General features: G+C 41.1%; 1 protein-coding gene across 3 annotated transcripts in view; it reads left to right on the top strand.

Annotated features, from left to right (window-relative positions):
• MLIP (muscular LMNA interacting protein) overlaps positions 1-26,854 on the top strand; it is a 1,731,317-nt gene that overhangs the window by 1,347,739 nt on the left and 356,724 nt on the right. The window contains exon 14 of one of the 3 annotated variants that reach the window (XM_069235788.1): positions 13,756-14,813. The exons of the other annotated variants lie outside the window; for them this stretch is intronic. The gene's annotated coding sequence lies outside the window, so the exon portion shown is untranslated. Of the gene's footprint in view, positions 1-13,755; positions 14,814-26,854 lie in introns of those variants that run through there. 3 annotated transcript variants of the gene reach the window in all.

The following is a 26,854-nucleotide window of genomic DNA, read 5'->3' as shown; positions in this document are numbered from 1 at the left end:
AAGCTCTAGGCTCTGTTTCTTCCTATGCATTCCCCACTCTCCGGATATGAGAGGCATGAACTCAGTTTGGAATACTAGAACACTTTACTGCAGTGTCTGTGATCAGAATCACTTGGTAGGAGCCTTTCCAAAGAAGCTCTACATAGGACTTCCTCATATGCTTCATAATGTAAATCCACTCACCAGGGTTTAAACTGTAGCACTGATCTTGACCTGGCTTTTTCAGTACAGCTTCAACCTGTTGAGACACAGAATGTGCCACATCACAGCTTTGCAGAAATGGAGTACGATGTCATCTGTTATAGTCACAATTACATAGCTGGATCTGCAGCTCACCTCATGGCCCTCCCCATCCACACTTCATGTGGCAGTTACCCACTTCTTCAATCAGGCATGTTTCATAGACTCTTTAGAAACAAGGGTAAGGTATCTGGCCATTTCAATGATGTTGATGAACAGACATTTGCTGATGTGGATTTGATAGTACTGTTCCTTTGTTTGACGATTCCAGAAGCTTCAGGTCGATAACTGCAGTGAAGTTTTTGATCAATTCTCAATGCTGCACATAAGATTTGTCTAATCTCACTATTAAAGTGAGTACCTTGATTCTGGTTCCAGAATAACAGACATATTGTACCTAGGTATCAGTTCTCTCAACAGCAACTTTGCTACTGTGAGACTGTCATTTCTTATTATGGGATATGCCTCCACCCATCTAGAAAAAATACAGATCATCACCAAAACGTACCCATTGCAAGGTGGCATTTCAATTAAATCCATCTGCATCCTGCTAAAGTGACCTCCTAATCTGCCTACATGCTTGAAGTTGATGTGCCTTCTTTTTTCCACATTAATTTGTTGACATTCAAAAACACCTACTGCAAAATTCTTCTGCTTGTTTTCTGAATTTTGGATTATACCAATACAGTTTGAAAGTTCTGATCATAACTTTTCTACCTAAATATGCCTGCCCGTGTGGGTATTGTGTCATTGGAATAAGTAAACGGTCTGGTAAAATTGATCTTCCATCCATTGAGACCCATGCATTGTTGTCATCAATTCTACAACCCATATTTGTTTTCTTGAATTGGTGCATTTTCTTGAATATGTCTCAACTCATCCCAATTATCTTCTGTTATCAAAATCATGGCAAGAAGAATCATCTCCTGACTCCCAGTCATGTATGAACCATTGTAAGTGCATCATATAGTTGCACAATAGCGTGACTCCTCATCAGCATACCTGTTTCTGATTGTAACATAGCTACAGTTGCTGCTATATGCTGCACATTTTACAACAGCTATCTCTGTAGGTTCCTGTAAGGCTTCCAATTGTTCTTTTATTAGTTTCTATTTCTAATAGGTGTGCATGCTGAGGTCATAAAACCTTGCTGTGACCACAATTGCCCATAGTCATTAACAACACCAAACCCATATTTAGTGTCTGTGAAAATTGTCACTTTCATTCTGGTTGTGCGGTTGCAAGCCATTGTAAGAGCAATTACTTCTGCAACTTGGGCTGATAAAATCCCTTGTAACCAAGATACTTCAACAATTTCTTGAACTCTGCAGACATCATTTGCTGCTCTTAAGCATCCTTCATTTGTTTTTAGGCAGGAATCATCCACAAGAAGGAGGTAATCTGGATTAATTGAAGGCTCACCTTTTATGCTGATCTGGGTTTGGTGCACAGATCCATATCATCAAAGCAATCAGACTCATAATGGTCAGACCCATTTTTTTCAGGTACTGCAACAATGTGCTAGGATTTAAAACAGGACATCTCCTTTGCACACCATTGTTTTGAGACAATATCTGTTGCTCATATTTGGTAAGTTGAAAATTTGTGAGGTGCTTGGTTTTTGTTAGTAACACCTCGAACAAATGTGGGACCATGACAGTCAAAGGAAATCCCATTACAATGTTTTCACACTTCTCTAGACTAGCACTTACTGCAGCTGCTGCTTTCAGACATCCAGGCCAGGTGGCCACTGCAGGGTCAAGAGTTGCAGAGAAGTATTCAAATGGTCTTTTGTAACCCCCATGAATTTGGGTTAGCACTGACAGAGCACACCCTTCTATCTCACTGGAAAACAAAATAAACTCTTTAGTGTAATCTGGCATACCCAATGAAGGTGCGCAACAAAGACTTTCTCTCATCTCCAAAAATGCCTCCATGCATTGGTTGTCCCATGGAATTGGATCAGTTAAATCTTTGTGAGTCATCCTCTGTAGAGATTTTGTCACCACGGAAAAGTTGGGTATCCACTGTCTATAGTAGCCAAACATTCAAAGAAGCATACTGGCCTACTTTTGTGATTTTGGGGTGGTAATGTTTAGAATCATTCCAAACTTTTTCCTTGGAAACTTCCCTTACTCCTTTCTTAATAATGTGTCCTAAGTACTGTACTTCTTTCTGACAGTATTGTAATTTATGTGGTGACACCTTGTGCCCATTCTCAGCCAAACGATTCAGCAATGCTATGGAGTCTACCTGGCAATTCTCCTCAGTATTCAAGGCTATCAGGAGATCGTCGATATACTGGATAATTTTTCAGGTAGATTTAAAGGCTCCAAATTCTACTTTAGGGTCTTATTAAAAAGGGATGGGCTCTTCATATACCCTTTTGGAAAATAAGATTTCTTGCAACTGTACGAAAAGAAGGCATGGCAAACATCAATTACAGTGAACCATTCAGCTTTGCATGGAATTCTGAAAATATGGAGTTTGGTTTCTGTACCACAGGACAACATGGGATTACAATTCCATTAATTTTTCTCAAATCTTGAACTATTCTGTACTTACCATTTGGTTTGACTTTCCCATGATTAATGAGTTGCATAGACTTCCAATCAGCTCTCAAAATTCCCTTTTCTAGCATTTCATTTATTAGTGGTGTGATCCCTGCTCTTACTTCTGGCGTCATTAAATAAGGTGCTGTTTTGGGGAAAAAAGCATCTGGTTTTACATGTATTCACACTGTCTCAATGACTTAAATTAATTCAATGTCCAATCCAGTCATATCCCACACTTCAGCTCTCACTTTACTATTTAGTTCCTTGGGCACATGATTTAACATGAACATGGGGAAACTTCAGTTGTTTTTCTGAGTGCAGGCTTGAAATCTACATCCTCATCATCAAGCATTTCAAGCTAAACTCCATCCATAGTACAACTGACAGTGCAATTTAACTTGCACAATAAGTCTCTCCCTAGCTGGTTAACAGAACTGAAATCATAAACTGCAAACTGGTGTTTATCTTCGAATGATCCTATTTTTACTGGAACTTCTTTTGAGATTGGATTGGTAACTAATTTGTTTGCTATTCCCACTACCTGTATTACTCTTCATGAGAAGGACAGGTCTGGCACTTCCACTGTTCTTTCAGGGGAACGGGTAGCTTCTGTGGCTATTAAAAACACAACTTGGTGGCCATTGACAGTTACAAAAAAGTATGGTTCACTCTGGTTTACCGCTATGATTGCACCTTGCACCAAGCATGCAATCTGTCTCCTCTCTAGGGCACCATTACTGGGACATGCCAAAGTTCTGAATTTCAAACATTACAAATTGTTGCATCAACTTAGGGTTTTGCACCACATTTTGTGCCATTCTAGGCAACTGATTTTGATTACACAGGCTCCACTCACAACAGGTTGAATCACAGGGCTTGTGGCATAGGCAAGATTTGATTCTGATTTTGTATTGGGACTTGTATTTGTTTTACTGGAAAGTTTGAGATTTGCACCTGAGTGGCATCATGCATCTGATTAACTTAATTCTTATCTGGATTAAATTTACCTTCCCGCTTCCAATGTCCCACCTTATACACATGTGACAAGCAGTCATTTTGTTTAGCATCACAGCATCAACACTTGTACATTAGTCAATAGGAACATGCCTTCCTCTTCCAGGTGACACCTGTACACCTGCCTGAGTTCTGAGCAACACTCTCAACACCAGACAAATTCTGGAAATCCTATTGCGCAAGCTTAGTCTGTACTAACATGAATTTTTCCTTAATCTTTTGCGGCTTAATTTCTTGCTCGCCACTACAATATTGCGCATACTTCAAAATCCCATCTAAGGACTTTGCCAACAAATCACATTCTGTTGTATGTGCTGACAAATCTCAGGTCTCAATCCAAGCACAAAAGTCGTAATAAAAAAAAACACATGTCCCCTGGGTTAAAATGTGTCTACCCTGTGTGGTGCTGTAAAGCTTTCATCAATCTTTCATAACACCTGTGCAGTGTTTCTTTAACTTTCTGCTCAATTTGAAATGATTCAAAACCTATGGGGGGATTCTTCTCTTTAAAAATGATATTACTTCATTATATTTTGTCATTACCATTTGTTCCAGTTTCTCTTGGGGGTTCTGAAATTGGCAACCAAACTGCTGCCTCACATTCAACCAATAAATCTCTTGGTACCACAATGTCAAAGAAAGTATCAAAATAAATTCACAGCACCTTGGACAGTTTCAAAACCCTCTCAACCTGCATATGCCATTGCATTGGACTGGTCCTTAATTTTGGGTAATTGTTTGCAAAAGATACCATCTCCCCAACTCCATGGTACATGAACATAATTTTCACCTGGTGTTTCTCATAAAGTGTAGGCTTAAATAGTTTCTTCTTTTTCTGATTGCTCCCTTCTTTTTCTTTTCTCCTTAGCTTCTTCAGCTAATTACCTTTTCTTTTCTTGCTTTTGTGCCCATTTAACTTTATATTTTTCCATCTCACTCCATTTGCGTACACATTTCACCAATTCGGTAAGATATAAGCGCAACCTTGGAGAACACATGTTTTCTATTGATTTGTCATCTGATTGCACTCTAAAACTTCTCTGCAGAGGCACACTTTTAGAAATAACTACATCAGATTTATTCATAATCATGCACCATTGCTGCTTTTCTCGTAATTTCTTTCCACAAATAAACCAATTATTTTTCCTGATACTGTTCAGTGTGTTCAAGATTTAAACACCCTTGTAGAATTTCTTCTAATTCAACTTTCAATTGTAGCACATTTATTGGCCTTTTCTTTGAGTAACTAGGCTAGTCTGTTCACCTGTACTAGTATTAGGTTCTTTTACACCTTCCACTTTGCACAAGTCCAGATGACCTCTTTATTCCTTTGAGGAACCCATCCTTCCCCTATAGCCCTTTCTGTTGTAGTAGGCTGTGCATAAAGGCAACACAAGCTTGTCCAAACAACAATTTATGAATTTTGAGAAGTCAGGACGAAGTTACTGGAGTGTCCACAGACGTGTGTTGAAACTTTGTATTTGGTATGACCTGGTTAGATCCTGTTGGTTGCAAAATTAATCCAGTCATCTGAGTTACAGTGACCTAATTAATCAATACTTCCACTGGTGATATAAATTGAGAAATTCCAATCTGAACAGGTGTTCTGAGAACAGCCTGTTACATTAAAGGCTGTGTGATAACAGATTTTGTAGAAATTGGTTGGACAACTACTACTTGTGATGGTATTAGTTGTGTCACTGCAGGTGATATATTCACAGGTATTAGTGTTTGCATCTGACTAGTAATATGGGAAATTACCAGATTTATAGGAGCTGAAGCATTTGTCACATTATACTCTTTATCAGCCATGGTTGGTTCTGCATATGGTGGCGGACGTACAGATAACATTTTTCTGGTTCTTTTTGTGCCTCATCTTCCCCTTTAAGTTTCTTTCTAGGTGGTCTTTCACTCTCCTTTGGTCTTTTCTGCTCTTCCTTTGTATGTATAGGATACAATCTCATATCTTAAGCTATACCTTTCCTCCACATTTGTACACTGTTATGCCAAATTGCATCCACATAAGTACTCACTGCCCTCTTAGTTCTTTTCTCAAATCTTTCTTTATCATGTTGTAATGCCATTCTCTCCAGTTTACACAATGCCTCAAATTGTGTAGGTCTAGCAGGCAATTTTAAATCACACAGAACATCTCTCAATCGTCTGAGAATTGCCAAATTAAATATTCCCCATTGTGGGACTCTCAGATCTCCCTCATTTTCAGTAATCCTGTTCCATTCACAAAGCCAAAAACCACATATAGAATCCTCACTCAACTATCATATGGTATGCAGGTGTCCTTCCAAATGAGCCTCTTCACCCTCCTTAACAGGAATTAATACTTATCCCCTTATTAGCCTTCTAATTGCCTTCAAAATGTTCATGATTCTCAAGACTTAGTAATAATGTATCTGAGTCAATATACGTAAACACAAACTCTCTGTTGGTCAGATTTATTATTTTCTCAGAAAAATAATGATCTAGAATCAGGTGTCTCTCTTGCTGAACTTCAACCAATCGCAACCCTTACACAAACTGACCAATAGCAGCCTGACACTCTATGACCTCACAACTTGCTCTTTGCAGTGGTTCACCCTCTTTACAATTTTCTCCTGTTGCAATGAAAAATAGCTAGAAACACAAAGATTCTCTAAATCTTGTCTGCTTTTTCTAAAGAAATATAGGTTAATCTCTCAATCTCTGCGGAACAAGGATTTTAAGATCCTTCCGACTTCTGAGTCCACTATTTAACTCAATTTTTTGCTTGTCTGTAACGTGTTACAAACTTACAAAATAGGGGTTGCAACTCGCTGTTAGTAAGGGGCATGCCTAGGGCGTCCCTTCCTAATAGCGAGTTGCATGGGGATGTAAGAATGTTTTCAACCAGGAATGAGGTTGCAAAACATTTGCCATCACAAACAGGAAGGGGTCTTCAAGAGACCCCATACCCTTTTCAAATGGGGGTGCAAACAGGTTTTAAGAGCCCACTTTAAAAAAATTAAAAGAAATCGTTTCATTTTTCTTTTTATAATGCATCACATTTTCCTTCAAGGAAAACGGGCTGCATTACAAAAACAAAAGATTGCTTTATTTAAAAGCAATCGCAAGACATGGTGGTCTGCTGATCCCAGCAGTCCATCATCCCTATGATTGTAGCCATTCACAATGGATCACAAATTTGACCTGCCTCATGAATATTGATGATGCAGGACCATTTGCGACCCACTGGGAATCACTAACAGTGTCAAACACACTGTCATACATCTCAGTAACTCTGCTAGCAGATAAACTGCTGGGTGCACTCACATTACAGAAGCACTGTCTCAATCATAATCGGATAACTATTTTTCTCTGCTACCACTTACTATTCAATTATAAGGCCCTTGGCACCGATCCCTCTTTAAAGTGGCTGTTAGATATTAATAAGTTGCAACAAAATCATTTATAAGCTTCAAATGTAATTATAGTCTTGATTCCTTGAAGTTAATAAAGGAGTTTAATAGAATGTTAACATATTTATTGTAAGACTCAATTAGTAATAAGCTTCACCTAGATATGTGGCAAGCATCATCCATGCTGTATATATAATTAGGCCAACTATTTTTCTAAAACGTAAACCACTTGGTCCTCAAGAAAATAGCCAATATCTCTTCCTCACTGAACATTTTATTGGGAGCCCAGTCTTTGAAGTCATATCAATTCTATCATCACCCTCCAGCTGCCTGGTCAGGAGATTGCAGCATAGATCGCTGGTAGGAGCATGTTACATAACAACAGTGGAAAAGATTACCATGCAATCTTTTAGGGAAATGCATCCAGAATGCAGAGCTTCTGCTATTATGCAGCAGCTAAAATTGGGCCTAATAAACTAGGAGAGGCATTTGATCTTATATCCATTTCATGAATCTGATTGACATAATAAGAACCTAATGGTTGACTCATAGGCTTGTGGTGGGATTGTGGCTGAGTATTCTGGGCCCTCTCTCAACATTGCCCTCTCCCCCACCCACTTTTTGTGCTCACTTCTTTTCAAATGTGTCAGGATTTTTTAGATTGTCATGATCAGGATGCATGGTTAATGTTTGCATCACGTATGCTCTACCTGACTGCAACCACTATATTTATTTCAACTACACTCAATATAAAAGTATGCTATTGTTTTGTTCGCGGTTTTCTGATGTTTATAATATCTTACTTTTGCACTTTTGAGTAACTTTAATTTATTTGGCTATTCACAAAATCCAAATGCAAAGTTACTTAAAGGTTTAGACTTACCTGTCTCTTCCCTCTACGTTTAGAGGATTGAGTCAGAATAACCATAATTTATAACCAAATAGGTACTACATGTAACTTACAACTATATTTTACATCTGGTGGGACCTACACACTCCCAGTAAAGACACTGCTCTCAGGATGGGGACTCAGCATGGTAGTAAATATGGAACCTCAGTACACAGAGTGGACCCACCGCACATGGGGGACAGACTCCACAGGTGTGAGGAAAAACTGTGTTGTGAGGAAATACCACCACATGCAGGAGGTAAAGGCCTGAATGTAATAGGAGGATGTAGAGCTCAGCATGCAGGAGGGCACTCTCCACAGTCAGAATGAAGACTCCGCAGGTCGAAGGTGACACTATCCATGTGGAGGAAATACCACAACATGCAAATGGAGGAGTTGTGCATGTAACCAAGTGAATAATAAAACATAACTATTTGGTGACCACTATCAAGACACTGGGCCAGAAGAATCCCTACGGCATAGGAAGTACAATCTCCAAATTAGTTTTCTGAGCAGCACTGAACAATTAACTCTATAACTGTAACTAAAATGATTTAAAATGCCACCAATACTAATGAGTGTGTGACACATCAGATGAGAGCCGGTACCTGAAAATGACAGCATTCTTGGCCAACCCAAAGATGTTAATCCTTTGCATGTAAATCCCCTTCCTTCCTCTTCCCGACCAGTGGGGTGATATCTTCATATGGTAAAGTATTTGGAACTTTTCTCCACACTTTACCATACGCAGATATCTGCCTCAGCTATGGAGTGTCCCTATGGCAATGTAAAGAGTAAGGTAACAAAGCTTATTTAACTCATATAAAATAGTATAACATTTTGATGTTAAAAAATGTTACTTAATTTTAGATTATTTTTATATGAACCAAAAGAAAAAAAAATACTAACAACCCTATTCATTTATTTTTCAGATATTTAATAAATGTAAATATATTACATTAAATAACAATTATTTTGTAGAAGTTAGAATTAAAAAAATAATTCCCACCTAAATCACAAAAATGCATTAATAATTATTAAAAGTTCTGAATCAGGTGAAAGCATTATTTTATCAAACTCTAATGTTATATTGATTCTGAAATACAAAAATAGTTGTACAAAACTATTTAATTGTACTTTAATTATTATTATGAATGTTTAGTATTATTTTTAAAAAAAACATTTTAATTGTGATAATGTAATTATTCAATATTTCCTATTGGAATTTATTTTCAATTCCTACCTCCATTACTTTCTATGTGAGGACTGTGCAGTATCAGTGGTTGGCCATCTGTCATGCTGGATTTACTCCAGCCCTGAACTGGAGTAATTTTCTACTCTTCTTGGTTCCTTTGTGGCTGTAGAAACTTTAGAAGAGCAGCTTACGAATATAAAGGGCTTCTCTTTTGTGGGCTGGTACACATCCTTCCCCAAACCACTCCCCATCCCTTGACTCCTGTTTACAACTTTCTAATCCCTTCCACTTTAGTATTAAGTATTCCACATTTTCCATCCACTCCTCCCTGTCCCTCCCACATTTACTACTGAAATGGACCTTGACATGTCATTTGGGAAGACGTCTCCACACAGAAAAAGATAAGACAGTCAGAAGTAAATCTCCACACTTACTTTGTGAATTGCATTTTGTAGTACATTAGTAGTACTATTGTAGTACAACAAAACATACTACACAATGCAGTTTGTGACTAGGGCCAAAATAAAAAAATAAAAAAAAGCAAAGGACTTATTAAGGACATAAATCCCACCACGCCCTCATCTACACTGAACAGTGTTCTGAAAAAAGAAGATTGAAATTGGTTACATTCTAAGACATTGCACTGAAGTGGAGGCTGGTTGTGTGTATTCCCATTGTTTACATCTCCCTAATAAATGTACATTAACTGCATGTGCAGCTTAAGGTGAGTGACTGACAAAAACAGTTTAGAGCATTAGCTTTCACTCAAATCCACAAAATCCTGATCGCCCAAAAATGTATTAATTCACCTGTATATGAATTACAGTGTAAAAAATTCAGAAGTGACTGTGACTTTAAATATTAACTTTATCTTAATATCATTCCTTATGTTTTATTTGCTGGTCTTGGCATGTTTTTATAATAATACAGAATGCATGACTTTAAGGCCTGAATGGAACGGAACATAATGAAAAAGATACATTTATAATTGAAATGCAGAATGTTCTCCCCTCAAAGCTTGTGCTACACATGTTTCAAAATGAAATTAGTCACGCAGGCAGTACGTATACCTCCAGGGTCTGAGAGTCATTTTTCATAAACGTTCTAAGATCACCGATAGCATTAAATCATGTATATAATAGCAGAATAATTTAAAATTGTGCAAAAGAACAGTGCTTCTATTAAGTACAATTTTAAAAGTTGCTAAATTGTAGACAGGATATTTTTCCAACAATAGCTAGCAATTTACGGTCATGGCCACTGGAATAATGAGGGAAGTCAAGGATGTATACATGGTAGTAAAAATGCTATTTACCTAATATATCATGAAAGTAAAGGCAATATATCCTACCTAGTCTGTGATAAAGTTAACTATTATCACATGCTATAATATTGGTTACTTTTTCAATATAGATTCTAATTTCTTCAAAAGTGTGCTCAGCCGATACAGAAATAATTTTTCAGCAACTCATGTTTTAGTTTCACATTAAATATGGAATTATAGAAATTCCTTATCCGAGGATACAAGGAGGGAGAGAGTGATGGCGGAACCCACTGGCTGCACCTGCTACCCCACAATAATCACCTCTCAATGGGGTAGGTGGGCTGGGGTTGTGGTTTAGATCTGAAGCTGAACTACGGCCTGGCCACGTGAGTTTAGACCTTTGTACATCCCTCCTGCCAGTCTACATTAACAACTGTGTCAGGTGGTGGTTATTGGAGGTACTCCTCTCCAGCTGCTAATTATGCCCCATGTGTGTTCTAGACCTGGTGCTGGGGAAGGTGGGTTGGGGTGTGTATATCGGCCTAAACACACTTGGTGCTGAATTGAACTGCGTTGATGTCATTTTAAAGGAGAAAACTCTGAGCTCCCGTTCCTACCTCAATAGCGCTACTCCTTGCAATGGGGGCTGCCAGCAATCAAAAGTAGAGGGGTGGGGTGTGTAAAAATAAAATAAATAAAAAAACGTACCTGCCACTTTGGTCCTAGTTGGCTAGGTGCTCCTCTTCCTCTAGGCAGTCACCTGGGCACAAAGCAGAGGCTCCCAATCCAGACACTGCTCTTATGCTATACCAACCATGAGAGAAGTGCTGGGATTGGCCTGAGCGGGCTGGTCTAATGCTCACTCAGGCACAAGGAGCCTAAATAATTTCTCCACCCGGCTGTGTAACACAGCTGGGTCCAAGACATATAAGTGCGCATGTTGGTTGGCCATCCTTAGCCGAACCGACATGCACACTTACAGTGCTCACCACTCCTCCCTTTGGCCCAGCCCTGCCATGGCTGTCAGAGAGACAGTGGCTCTTTATGAGACAATGTGAAATATAAGATAATAAAATGATTTTATTATCATTTTATTTGTCACTACCTGACTCTGGAGGGGGTTGATGCTCTCCCACTATTGTGAAGGAGCCGTCCCTAACTGCTTATACAAGTCTATGGGTTAGCTAGCGAACCAGGAATGTGACAGATGGCGACTGCTTACTTTCTTCCTGCACACGTTCAAATACTAGTCTAAATTTTGCTGCTGATCAGTAGTAACATTCAGGCTTCAACTCTGCTCCCTGTACCCAGGCCTGAAAAATAGGACATAAAGGGCCTCATTGACAGTTTGGCAGTCTGACTGCAAGATCGCCATGATGGTGGCTGCCAAAAGACCTCCATGTTGTCGTTCATACAGACCTCCATATTACGAGTTACATAGCCAAGCCCACCAAAAGACAACTAAAATACTGACACCCACAGGACTCTGGAGGGCGGGAAAGAGGCGGTCCAACCTCCAGCACCGCCAGCCCATCAAACATCGGCCGAATCTATTACAACTCACAAATCACAGTAGCGGTACTTCCATGGAGGGAAACCAATGGTGGCGCAAACTGCTACAGTTGACAGTCACCACAGTAAATCACAATACCACATTTTATAGTTTTAATTCCACACACCTGGCACAGATCCACACACCTGACACACCTACAAACTGCATATAAAACACACGCCTTGACACCCCACAATGCTTTGCAACCAAAATATCACACACAGCAAGATAGAGATCAAAAAGAGAAATGAAAAGCCATAGATTAGGCACCCCTCCACACTTCGAGTACCGCTCATCTCACACCTGCACAACATACCCAGCACACAAATTAGTATCCTACACCTCAGGCACAAACCGTCACCCACTCATAACACAGCAACCACATCTCATCATCCATTTTTATTACTTTTTCATGTCGTCCAGCACCGCCATGTCCCCACAAAAACATTCCCATTTTACTATTAGTTGAGGGTCATGGTAGAGTAGAGCGACACCTATTTGGAGCCCAAGTTCCACAAACTACTATTGCCAGGAAAATTTAGATGTGGCAAAGTATTGTCAACAGGGTGAATTCTGTAGGCAGCTATCCACGCACAAGGGAGGACATCAGGAAGAGGTGGAACAACATCAGGGGAAAGGTCTGTTCCTTGGCCACCAGTCACCAGATGGAGGTCAGAAAGACTGGCGGTGGTCCCCCACCTCGTCCACCAATGTTCACGTCATGGGAGGAAAAGGTCTTAGCCATCCTGCATTCTGAGGGTTTGGCAGGAATACCTGGGGGAGTGGAGTTGGGTAAGTCACAACACTTATGATCTCACCAAAAAGTTTTGTCTTGCATGCTCACTGAATCACTTTTAATAACTTAACAGCCAACAGTCCGAATACCCTATCTGGCATCCCACATGTCAACTAAACTCACCTAGGAGAACAGTGTCTGTGTATAAAGTGGGTAGTACAGGGATTGACAGCACTACAGCTCCCAGGAGGCACCTCTTCACCACTAAGAAAACCAGAACAATGTACCCCAATTAATCTTGCCTTGCATGTCAACTAAACAATCAACTAAACCCACTTGAATGCTTTAGAATTGTACAGTCCATAGCAATTACAGGAATGTTATGGGCATCTGCCAGTAAAATTCCACCAAAACACATCAACAGCTATGTCCTCTGCTAAACTGTCCCTTCTACCTCCCATCACCTATTGAAATATACTCACCTTGGGGGAACATACATATATGCAGTGTGCTGTACTTGGTGTAACCTGACACATATGGACAGGTAGAATGATTACTCCTAATTTGATGGACAAGTCAGTTTCCACATTACATTGTGCAGCTGTCTGTAGACTCAATACTGAACTACTGCTAACTGGGATAACATGAAAAAAATAAAGCCACACAGCTGCCACAATACGGGTCTATGAACAGACATCCAAATGCCAAGATACTCTGACATTCTGCACGAGGGTGTATCATATAGCTATTGTCTGTATCCCACATAGCTGTTCTCCAGATTTGAAAGTAGTTCTCACTGTCTTTTCAGGGGATAAAGCAAAGCCTTTCTGTACACGAATCAAACCATATCTACCTGTCAATGTTTGATACCATATGTTGCTTTATAATCTGTAACTATCTGTTCTACTTCTTCAACAGGTCTACTTGCCAATGGGACCAGGAAGAGGACACCTGAGACAGCCACTTTCCCCTGGATGAAGCCCTCAGTGATTTAAATAGCCCTGGATATGTAGACAATGAGGATGATTCTGGGCCATCTGGGATACCTGTTCAGTCCACAACTGTCAGCCTAATCCTGCCCATCTCAATTCCACCCAGCCCTTCTGCATCTACATCCCAAGCAACCATTCACCCCCAAACCTGTGTCCTTAGGGCAGTTTCTACCATCATGTGTCCCCCCCAGTACAAATACTGGAGTCACAACTAGAAAGCACAGACAATGAAGGACCTGTCACAATGGGCAGTGGTTAAACTGTGCCAAGGGCACAGGCACGTGGATGTAGGGTTAGTAGGGGGGATGATGTGTGCCAGTGGATTAAGGCTCCTAGGGATACAAATGGCCAGGACACCATCTCCCAAGTCTTGGGAGCTTACCAACAGTCCCAAGGCATGATGGGCCAGGTACTTGCCATGAAGGGGAGATCAAGCAACTGCAGAGATACAACCACCATGAATTAATGCAACAGTGGGAGGGCCCTCAATTCCAACATGGTCTCCCTAACAGGGGTGCTGAGAGACATCAACACCACCCTGAACAGGGTCTGTTCACAACACCAATACTCTTTCACTGGCCATGTAACATCAGCCCCTTCTATATCTGTGGCAACCAGTGGAATGGAGGCTCTGCCAGGGTTAGGACGTACCTCAGACACCCCTGCTTCTGTAGCTGAAGAATGCCCGTCAAACATGGGCATCCACCAAAACAACCAGGAGATGCAAATGCCAAGACTACAACCAATGCCAGGAAGTGATCCCCTAATGACTTGTTCCCCTTGTGTGCCACTGATACACCCTGTTGACTCTTCTACAACCACTGTCCAATTTTCATGGATAGTAGGACACTGGACTTGAGAATCCAAATGTTGCAGCAGCTAACCTTATGATAACATCCACCATAACGGAAGCCTTCACTGTTTGCACTACATTGCTTTGATCCCATTAATTTCATTTTCCTGTCACTTGCAAATAAACACAACTAAAACACAATAAATGTTTGAGAGTCATATTTCAACTATTTTGAACAGATAACAGTGACATTAATTGATACACATGATACACTTAAATGTAGCAAATGTGGGAAGGGATAGGTCACATGCACTTGGTTTAATGCATACACAATGATGCAGGTGGACAATCATCAATCTCCATTTAAGCACTGTGCAGCACATAGGCTAAATACATGCCAATGATCACACAATGAAGAACATCTTCATAATATAGTGCATCAGCATAGGTGTTAGTAACTAACATCCCAAAGACCACTGAAGTAAGGGACATGTCAGATTTTGTCTATCCAAATAGACAAACAGATTGGTGCAATTTGTCATCAGATGTACCCTTATCACATACCCAGAACATACCTACCAAAAGAGCATACCACATGATACAGACAGAGGTCAGTACAACTGTCCCCAGTCAGGGAACCTCCCATTTACCATGGTCAGGTATCTGCAGGCATGATACTCACGTATATCAGTCTTGACACACATGCACAGTCCCCTGCAATGCGGAAACACAGTGACAGCTACATACAAGTAAGATAGTACCATTATCAAACCATGTCCCCTTCACAACTCAGATCAGCTAAACCTACCTGCCAGTGACACAATTCAGAAATGTCCACATGCGGATGGCATTGTGAAGAGATCTAGAAAATACAAATCAGAAAAAAGGATTTTAGGCAGTTAAGGGTAAACATGACCTAGAATTACATGTCCGAAACAAATTGTAACTCAAAATGTGCATTGTGACAAACATTAACAAAAAAGACTATTACATTATTTTAAACTCCATTTACTATTTTGCATTAAAAGATGGGCTATGTATTACAAAGTAATGCATAACATGTATGATTGTTATAGAAAGACCCTCCTCAAACATTCACACCCCACCACTACCCCACTGAGTAAATCAAATTACAGAACAACACATACCTATAGTCAGGTGAAGTACTGAGTGACGAGATTATCCTGGATGTCTCCACCTTCATCTTCATCACTGTCATCCTGGCTTGGTATTTCTGCATTCTCATCCAGTGGACCTGCTGGCTCTCCCTCATCAAGGATGACTGGGATCTGACGCCTCAGGGCGAGGTTGTGGAGCATGCACTAGACCACAATGATCTGACACACTTTGGCGGGTGAGTAGAGGAGTTCTCCGCTAGACTTATCAATGCTATGGAATTTCGACTTCAGGAGCCAAATGTCCGCTCCACGACGCGTCATGTCCTTCCATAGGCCTTGTTGAAGTGGACTTCCCCTGGTTTGGTTGGGTACCTCACTGGTGTCAACAACCAGGGTCAGCTTGAGTAGGCAGAGCCTCCTGTAAGGAATCTGTTACATGTGTGCAAACATAAATCTCTAATATCCTTATACTTGGCAGCAGACATAGGATACTAACATACATGACATATGTGACTTACCAACCAGCCAGGCCCTCTCTGGGTACTGTTGTGTCATTAGCTCTGGGATAGCGCTGTTTCGCATGATGAAGGCAACATTGACTGAACCCGCGTACTGTGCATATACTTGGGAAATGTAAAGGTCCACCAAAAAGGCTACTTAGACATTAATGGAGGGGGAATTCTTCCTGTTCCGATACACCTTTTCATTGCCATGTGGGGGAACCAAGGCTACATGGTACCATCAATGGCTCACACTACATGTGGTATGTGTGCCAATCCATAAAAATCTGCAATCACACTGGACAAATCTTCACATTGTGGAAATCTAAAATAGCTGTTGAGGTGTTTGAACAAAGCAGACAGTACAGCCTTCAAGACCAGACTGAACATAGGCTGGGACATGCCTGCAGTTAGGGCCACAGTATTTTGAAAGGACCCTTGGGCTAGAAAACGCAGCACTGACATGACATGTACAATGGGTAGTATGCTATTTGGATAACGAATGGCAGGCATCAGATCTGGCCCTAACTGCCGGCAGAGGTCCATAATTGTCTGCCTATCCAGGTCGGTAGAGATGAGTGGACATCTCGATCCTCCATGGTCTGCAGGTCTGCTAGTGGACGGTACACTGGATGTTGTCTGACCATTCTCACTCTAGGGTAACTAAGTGAGGGAAAATAAGCAGATATTCCATCACTCATGGTGCCACTTGTACGTTTCAAACCATAATTCTCACATCATAATGTGGCATGGCATATTATACAGTAAGAACATGGTATACAGCACAGACCAATGTTATTGATGTCAAATTAGTGGAATCTCATCCCCTTCCCTCAATTATTACATGGAAAAGATTCAGCGAGCTTCTGTTATATAGACATCCAACTATGGATTACATTAACAAGCCTAACAAACTATCTAGCCAATTGTCAAGAGGGTGCTGTCTCTGCTACTAAAGATACCTTGCTTTTATCTTATCAGCATGAAAACATGTCACTTATATTTAGACAATCATACCATACATGGTTAGTTAATGCCAGCACTCAAGACTATGTGGTAGAAATGTTTCTGACCTTGTGACGCATAATGAAATTAACTTTTCTGACCATCTAAGGGCCCTACAATGACGACTGCCTGACCTACTGTACTGGACAATAGGAAACAGCCTGCGACCGCCAGTGGAAGTCGTCATGGTGGTAGGCGGATACTACTGTGGTGGACATTGCCATTGGAATACATCGCTGTCTATGGCAGCCTAGGGCCAATGGCGATGTCAGCTGACAGTGGCCTCTGGGAGCAATCATGACATGTCCTACAAGTGATAAGGCCCATGCCTTCTGACCCAAGGAGCTGGAGAAGCTGGTGCAGGAGGTCCTACCCCTGTATGAACAGCTCTATGGTGCACCAGAGGAGAGGGTAAGTTCACCCTGTTCACATATGTCTTATTAGGTCGACTATTCTTTGATATGGTAAGCAAAAGATGATGGGCACTGTTTTTTCGATTGTGTCCTTAAATTCTTTTTGGTGCTAAAGCTGTGCTAAAATGGATGACTTCCTGGGCATGTACTAATGTCTGGTGACAGAGTTAGAATCCTGGTACATTGTGGAGAGTGTGTCAAGTATGTTCCCTGAGCTACCTTGTAACTGTAGCACATGGTTAGTGGAGATGTTATGCCAGACTTTCCCTGAAAAAGTGTTGGGTTTTTGGTCATATGTGAGAACATGACATCTGGTGTGGGAGATTCATGTTGTCTGCCTGTTTCCAGTTCACATATGCCCTCACAGTATATGTTCATCTATCAGTGGAGTGGATATTCAAGATGGTCTGTGTTTGGCTTGATGAAGTGGCTTGTAAATAACTCTACTTGTTTAAGTGTGGTACATGTGGACATGACATTCCTTCTTATTTTTGTTATCCATGCAGGTCAACACCATCAGAAAAAGCGGATTTGGTGTGGCATTGCCAAAAAAGTGCGGACCCTGAGGGTCTACAGCTGGCAGAGTGCCAACTGTTGGAAGTGGTGGGAGGATGTGAGATGCAGGGCCCGAAGACTACAGAGGCCCAGCTGGGGATGTTCTCCCAACGAGGACGGGGTGCCCGTGGGACCATGAGTCCCCTAATGGCCCACATTTTGGCAGTGGCCAACCCTAAGTCAGATGAGTGTTTGAAGGCAGTTCAGCAGCCACAAGGGAGTAAGTACAGACTTAACACATATTTTTCCCTTTACCAGGTGAATGATTGATGGAACAGATTGTTAGCTCTGACAGTATGGTAAGTGCAGTGTCACAGATCTCCTGTGAACATATTGATGTACAGTAGCCATCTATAGCACTCAGGTGTGCGCATACGGATGTATTTTGAAACATGTTACTCAATTATGTTGTTCCCTCAGTACAATGGCACATAATGGTACACATATGACTGTGTCACATGTGTACCAATATACTGTTTTTTCTACCCTGTTGCTTGACAATTCCCACCAACAGGTTAATCCTCCCATTGTCATAATGGTAAGGTATGTAGGTCCATGCTCTCTGCCCTCTACAATGTCTCAAGATTCATGTCTATGGGCTACATAGAGTCAGACATAATCAAATCATCTCTAGTTTTCTAATAGTTTTTGATAAGTGACAGCATCATGTGAGGCTGTGATGTCCATCTGACATGTCACATGACATGAAGGGTTAACATCTTCACACCTGTTTCAAGGTAACCCCCCTTGTAAAGTGAGGGATGCACATAGGCATTTGTGGTGTCTCATCAGATTGGACAATATACACGTTGGATACCATTGAGGTGTTACAACATTTCTATGGGCACACATATATTGGTATCAGAGGTAGGAATGTAACTACCATACTGATGGTCTGGTAGTAGAAACTGCCACCAAGCTTTGCCCATAGGCATACTATTGTAGGTATGATACATAGGCAACGCTAGCCTATTCACAGCTATGACCCAGGCAGTAATTTGTTGACATCATGTGACAATGGCAAGGTTCAGTAATGACTCAACATTGGTGTTTGTTATATGTACCTGCTGTTTCTATTCAGGACATGTCAAATGAGGCTGCCTGTTTTGTAACCTCATGTGTGCCATCACACCTATTTGGTGCAGTTGTGGTAGTTCATATACACTTGTTAGTGGGTTGGTAAGTGTGTTCAGGTTGTTGGCTTGCATCATGGTTAGTGTACCAATTATGTTAGCATTACATATGCTTTGGCTTCAGGAATCCTCCACAGACAGATGTCAGGCATGCCATGTCTTCTGTGTGGGTAGTGATGGTGTTACTCAGTCAGTGGACTATTGATGGACTATTTGCATAGTTAACTATGTCTTGTTCTCACCTTCCTGCACAGAACAGTAGTCAATTTGATACATACACTTTATTTACAACTTGTTATTGTTTGTGGGCCATTGGTCTGAACTTACTTGGTCCTTACATGACTGATATTGTTCATTTCATTTAGACCATTTCCCTGTATGTCTTGGTCCACATTGTATTGTCACTCCTTGGTACGTCACGATTGTTCCATGTGTGTGTGTGTGTGTGTGACATGTGTTCTAACTCCTTGACTAAAATCTGGCATGTGTGGCAATTTGAGGTGTTACATGTTGGCATGTGTCCAAAGTGTATGGTAGTAACTATGTGAAATTAAGAAGGTATGGCTTGTTTGCGCAAGGCTTGCTTGCCTTAGTTTAAAAACATGTGTCATTGCCTGGTACATGATATCAGGGTAAAGTATTTGTGAGTTAAGTATGTATTTTAGATTTGTGGTAATCTATTTCACATTCATGAGCTATTGCTTGATTGCTGATAGACTATGTTGTTCTGGATAGGGAACCTGTATCATGTGGCATTGTCACCTCGTCATGGTATAGTAAGTGTGACTGATCAACTTAAGTCATGGTATTGTAGGTGCCTGTTAGATTTGTGGTAATCTATTTCACATTCATGAGCTATTGCTTGATTGCTGATAGACTATGTTGTTCTGGATAGGGAACCTGTATCAAGTGGCATTGTCACCTTGTCAAGGTATGGTAAGTGTGACTGATCAACTTAAGTCATGGTATTGTAGGTGCCTGTCAGCAAGCTTTGCTGGTTGGTTACAATGTTGATTTTAAATGACATTCATTGCATTTTGTTGTGACATGATGTTGGCACTTTACTGGCACTTCCGGGGGGTGTTATTGAATAGGATGTTATGGGACTAATGTGTAATGTATGATGCCCTCAGTGAGGAGGCTATTGACCTCCTGAGGTCGATCTATGTGGATCGGTTGACCATCATGAATCCCATCCAGGGACAGGCAACTCAAATCCAACAGAGCAATGCGTTGCTAGTGGCCATTCACGTGCACTGGCTGGCTTACAGAGATCTTTCAGGCACTGGCCTCCACACTTATGGTAGCCAGTCACCCCATTTATACTGTCCCCACTCTACCTTCCACTTTCCAGTCTGAAACCCCCTTCCCCAACCCAGCCAAAGCACACAAACAAACTTGCATGCATCTACCTCAACGGACAAGTGAAGCTCACACAAACTTAAGCAAAACACAGGACACCCCCCCAGCATTCACACAAATAACATTCACCTGCAGACACAGCAACAATTACAACTGCCCTGATACCCCCACCATCCCAGCATCACAGACACAGCACTTGACATCAGCAGACACAACACCAATATTCACTTATTCAGTCATCATACCTATCCCACCTGCAGATAGCACCCCAGCAGACCCGCAGACATCCACCCCAGTCACCACACCTGCAGAGACCACAACCATTGACACACCTACATTCAGCATATCCACCATACCTGCAGTCACCACACCAACAGCCAGCCACCAACCCACCATGCTATCTCCTAGCACCTCTCTTCTCTGTCAGCCCTAGACACATTAACGCCTTCTCTCATCCACCCAATAGACACCTACCACCCATAAGCACACCTGCCACAAACATGCACCCAAGTCATCCAGACATACACATCAAACATCTACTCCCTCACTCTCCACACCAAACTACCTTTTGATGACTATCCCCATGTTTGTAAGAAAGATTTCCTTTTTTAGCTTGACCTTTCCCCAATTCTCCCCCGGTGATACCCCTAAAAGATCTGTTACCCTCCCCAAGCCCACCCCTTCCACCTCCAAGGCCTCTTCTGCCCCCCTGCCAGCACCCATGCCCCTCCCCCTGCAAAATGAAGTCAACCCTCCTAAAAAGGACCATCCCTCTCCCAAAGCAAAGCCTAAAGTCCCCCCTCTTAAGCCCAAGCCCAAACCCCACACCTCTCCCTTCATCCCACAAGAATCCCTGAGGGGCCTGTCTGCCCCCTTGATACCCCTACCTGTGGAGGTTACATGGCAGTAAGGTGTTTTCTGTGTGTACCACTGCCAAACTCATAATTTTGTGGTCTACTCTGCAAGTCTGTTGGCGGTCAAACCCCCAACCACAACATAGTGGTCACAGGACCGTCAAAGTGTGTGGATGTGTTTGAATAAAAAGGGCCAATGTAACTGCTGGGTTATGGTGAGAAATGCAGGGGTAAGGATCCTTCAATATTTGAAACCAATGTTAGGAGTTTTCTCTATTCATAAGAACACACCCAAGTTAAGAATCCCCCACAATTCATAAGGGGTGCCTTAACATAGATAAAATCTAAGACATCATATTCAAATGCATGTGGTTAGAGACAAGCTAAGACCATCACAAAAGCAAAGCAAGATGAATAAATATGCTAAACCACCAACAGTGGTTTGCTTATCAACCAACCACAGCAGACTAATCAAAGATTACTGAGCAGGCTGAGCGCCCACTCTCAAATGCTCCCATTTGCTTTAAACCTTCAATCAATAAATGACTAAAGAGAGGACCCTCAAAACTAAAACTGGTGAAGTTGGATCAGAAGTTGCTTTCCAGAGACAAGATATCCACAGATGAGAGAGTCACTGAATTTAAGTGCTGAATATCGGAGCTTGGAGACACAGTCTAAGAGCTCTGAACCATGGTTACAGAATGAGTCATACAATATGTGCAGGATGCAGAGGACATTCCAGACAGTGCAATTTATACTGTAGGTTGTCCCAAAGGAGCAATTTCAAATGAAACGGCAATCACCCCAAAGAACAATTGCCATGTTTTATATTTGAAAGAGTCCACAGAGCAAGGCATCTGCTGGGAGACTCAGCCTGACCCATCATAGTATGCTTTCTCAACTTCAGGAATAGAAACTTAATAATCTAAACAATTGAACTGAAGGCGAATTAAATTTGAGTCCCACACATACCTAGACTTCCCGGTCCACATAAAGATAGTTCCAAACAATGCAAATCAGATGCTCTAGTCTAACAAAAACTGAGCTCCATGGCACTTAAATATATGCTGTTACGTTGTGCAAAACCTAGTCATAATTCAGGCTCAAGTTTTTTTTACATCAGATACAGGGCATGGACATGGGCAGAAGAGAGCACTTTCACAAAAAAAAGAGATCAATAATATGACTCAGGAAATGCTACTAGACCTGAGGAATAAAAATGAGATCTAGACATGGGATAAGGAGAAACATGAAAGGCACAAAGATTATGGGAGGCTGGAAAGATGATAATCTGAGACCAGGGAATTCTAAAGACTCAGAACAAATACATGAGAGACCTAACATGAGAACAGATTGTGGAGAGAGTGGCTTAGTGTGAAGTGACTCAGATTTGGACATGAATCTACGGGAGGAACCTCAATGGTCTCCTGGCCAAGCCACAATATTAATTAATGAACTATGCGGTTAGATGTTTATAGAGTGATTGGAATGGGATAGTAGGGATGGCATTGAGAGGTGGGTAATATCCTGAGACCCGTTATAACTATTTATGTATTAGGATCAACGAAGGAACATCAAATGTGAACAAATTAAAGAAGAGATGAAGAATTTAGTTACAGTATGAATTATGAGTTCAGTATGGTTTCCTTAGGGACAACCGGGAAGAATAGCTGGAATGTAGCTGCTCCAAGAAATGTGGACATGTTGTCCTAGTTGCCCTTTTGATAGATACTTCTAAATTCCAACTATGGGCTGGGAGGGAGGGGTTGTTTATAGGTTGTCTAATCATTGAACTCCATTGCATGCAAATACAGATGTCACTTGGACTTCGAAATCTCTACATTGGTATCTGGTCCATATGTTGACAACCACTCACTCCCATGACTCTAAGTGCCATATACAAGAATGTGGTGCATCAGGTTTGGAGCCCTCCTATGCCTCTGTAATGACTCCATGGGTGCCCAGCATTTACAATACGGGGCATAATGGCTCACGTTAGAACAATAGTGTCAAAGATGTTAATGCCATTGTGATACTTTGCAGAATTAGTGGCACAAATTAAGGCACTAATCCTGCCAAATAAAGAGAGACCCATTGAAAGTAATGGGTGCATCATTTTAATGCCTGCCTTTGGAAGGAGTTAAATATGACTTTAGAAATGGTGCAGTGAAATGTAGTAAATTTCACTGCGCCACATATACAGACTTTCCTGCGGGGAACACCCCGCCTTGCATACATTTTGCCTAGCGCAGACATAATGTGGCACAAGGGGTTACAAAGTGGTGCAATGCATCCATTGCACCACTTTGTTAATATATGGGAAAGGAGAATGTCCTCCATAACGCCACATTAGCTTAAAAAATGATGCTAGTGTAGCGGTCAGAGGTGCTAGGGCCTTGTAAATCTGGCCCAAACTGTGTTAAAATGTCTTTCATGGAACACATTTTAAAAAAGGAGTTTTCACAAAAACTAAACAAAATGGAGCTAGTATACTGATATTCCAAGAAGCTCACTTGATGGGTGATATAAGTATAAGTGTCTGCATGGGCTTTGGTTCTTGTGGTCCTATCATGCTGGATTCCACAGGGGATTCAGAGGTGTATCTATTCTTATTAATCATCAACTTCACCTAGTACTCAAACATATATGGGTGGACCAGGTAGAAAGATGTCTTGTGCTAACAGGATCCTTATATGATTTGATTCACCAATTACATTTATTATATATTGAAAGACAGTATTATCCTGAGGCAGGGGATACATGTTTTTCAGGAGTACATGAGTCATTCGCCCAAGTAAATTACTATTGTTCCTACAAGGCTAATGTAGACTCCCACCCTAATAGGTAGAGTGGAGTATTTTCTTATGGAACAATACATCTCACTTTAGCCAAAGATCACATTTGTAATCCAATGGCCTATCTGCACTTCATCACCAATGCAGAAAATCTGTTATGTGTACTGTCAGACTACACTCGGATCATTATATGCATACAACACATGAAACCCACAATCTGATCCAATGTGGAGGTTGAGCTCATGAGGAGTACTTCTGGAGGAGACTACACAACACTTTCAAATGAACACAGAGTGAAATCCCTTACAACCCTTTGGGAGCCCTATAAGGCCATAATCAGATAGGGTCATAACCACAATAGTATACCTTAATGTAGAAAAAAAGCTTAGACAGGACAACACTGATAATAATATACACCAATTGTCAAAGATGAAAGTGGAATACCATCATACAGAGTTAAGCAAGGGCAAGAACAATTGTCAGACCTCTTAAAGCCATATAGCTGAATATGACAACCAAACAGGTAAACTATTTCACTTGCTGAAATCAAAGATAGGAAGCGAGCAGACTTCTAACTCATTGCAGGGATGTTCAGGGCTATGAATATACCACTCCTGCTGACATTCTGAACACATTAGCTCCATTTTATGACCCACTCCATCTGAGGAACTAACCAAGTATTTTGTAAATGTTCACACCCCCAGTTATGGAATAGACCATAAATAAATGCTATAAGAACCAACTGCAGCTAATGAGATGTCAGATGCAAAACACCTGGCCCCAATAGGCTACCAAATGAATTTTTTAAAGGCCTCTCAACTATATTAGTCCAGCCATTTCATGACATTTTTAAATGCTAAAGAAATTGTTTGCCAATCAGAAGATTGATGAGGCACATATATTTGTTATCCAAAAGTGTGATAGAAATGCTGATCCGTACATCTTCTATAATCCCATTTTATTAGCACCATAACTGCGGGGTCTTCTCTCTCTCCCTCTCCCCATGCCAAATTTGTGTCATTTTTTTTCTAACGTCCTGGGGGTTCTAAAGCTAACCAAGGTTTGTGGAGTCCCATACAAGGAACCAAAAAATAGCCAAAAAGGTTTGTTAGGGAAAGCATTGTGAAATTTCTTTATCAACCTTGGAGGATGCACATTTTGGAAGGCTTCCCAGGACCTTTCTTCTGGGCCAAAACCTTTCCAATCAATGAGAAAGTGTAATATTATGTTCCTTTTTTAAACTTTGAATTTAAAATTCTATTCACTTCATGTTCTAAATACGAATGTACTTGGATAGGATCTGGAGGTGTGCTTGTCCTAACATTGGGAGGGCTTCTTTTAAGTAAGGAGACATGGAATACTGGATTAACCTTAATCTGTGGGGGCAAGGCAAGTTTGACTGTTAATGGATTTACAATTTTCTTTATTTTGAAGCTTCCTACATATCTAGGCTGGATTTTTTTGTTCCCTCTTAAATGTAAATGTCGAGTGGATAGCCGTACCTTCTCACCCTTCTCACCCTTGCAATAACCAGGGTTGCCTCTCCTCTTTTTGTCAGCATGTTTCTTGTAAGAGACCTTCACCTTGGTAAAGGGTTCTCTAGCGGATTGGTAGGTCTTTTGAATGTTCTTTCTGAATTCATTTGCAGCTGGAACTGAGCCTCCCGACCCTCCTAAGATAATGCTTGGGTGCTTACCAGAGTTCAAATAGAAAGAGAATAACTAGTGGAGGTATGAACAGCATTGTTGTACGCAAATTCTGCTGTCCAAATGAAATCTGGCCAATCATTATCCTGGTACAGGAGGTATAAGCGTAGGTACTGCTGTATCTCCTGGTGAACTCTTTCTGTCTGTCCATCCATTTCCGGATGATAACTGGTAGAATAACATGAGTCTATTCCAAGTTATTTCATTAAGGCCCTGCAGATTTGGGAAACAAATTGGGGACCTCGATCTGAGATTACAACTACCGGAATGCCATGGGCTCTTACTATGTGCTGTGAAAATAACTGTGGTAACTGAGAGGCTCTAGGAACCTTCTTCAGAGGGATGAAATGACTCATTTTAGAAAAAGTGTCTACAAAAACTAGGATTGTGTCAAAACCTTGACTTGAAGGTAAATCTACAGTCAAATCCATAGTAACGGTGTGTCATGGATATGGTGCACTGGGAAGAGGCTGAAGCTAGCCTACAGGAGCTAATCGTGTTGTCTTTCCCTGAATGCATTTATCACAAGTTTGAAAGTATTGTCTTATTTGAGGGATCATGGCAGGCCACCAGAAATACCTCTTAATTAATTCAGTAGTCATCAAAATTCCTTAATGACCAGCTAAAGGATCATCATGACACGCTTGTAGCACTAGTTCTTGCAACTCACAAGTTGGCAAATATAAAGCATTTTCAACAAAAGAAAGATTTTCTAAAACCCTTCTTCCTTCTTTTTTGTTGGCCCAATCTGAAATTTCTTGGTCGGACATGGATTCTCGAACCTTCCTTTT

The sequence above is a fragment of the Pleurodeles waltl genome, chromosome 5 (genome assembly GCF_031143425.1).
Source record: "Pleurodeles waltl isolate 20211129_DDA chromosome 5, aPleWal1.hap1.20221129, whole genome shotgun sequence".
In the NCBI taxonomy this organism is placed as follows: domain Eukaryota; kingdom Metazoa; phylum Chordata; class Amphibia; order Caudata; family Salamandridae; genus Pleurodeles; species Pleurodeles waltl.
Note: the sequence above shows the minus strand (reverse complement) of the source record. Positions and strands in the feature narration are given on the sequence as shown.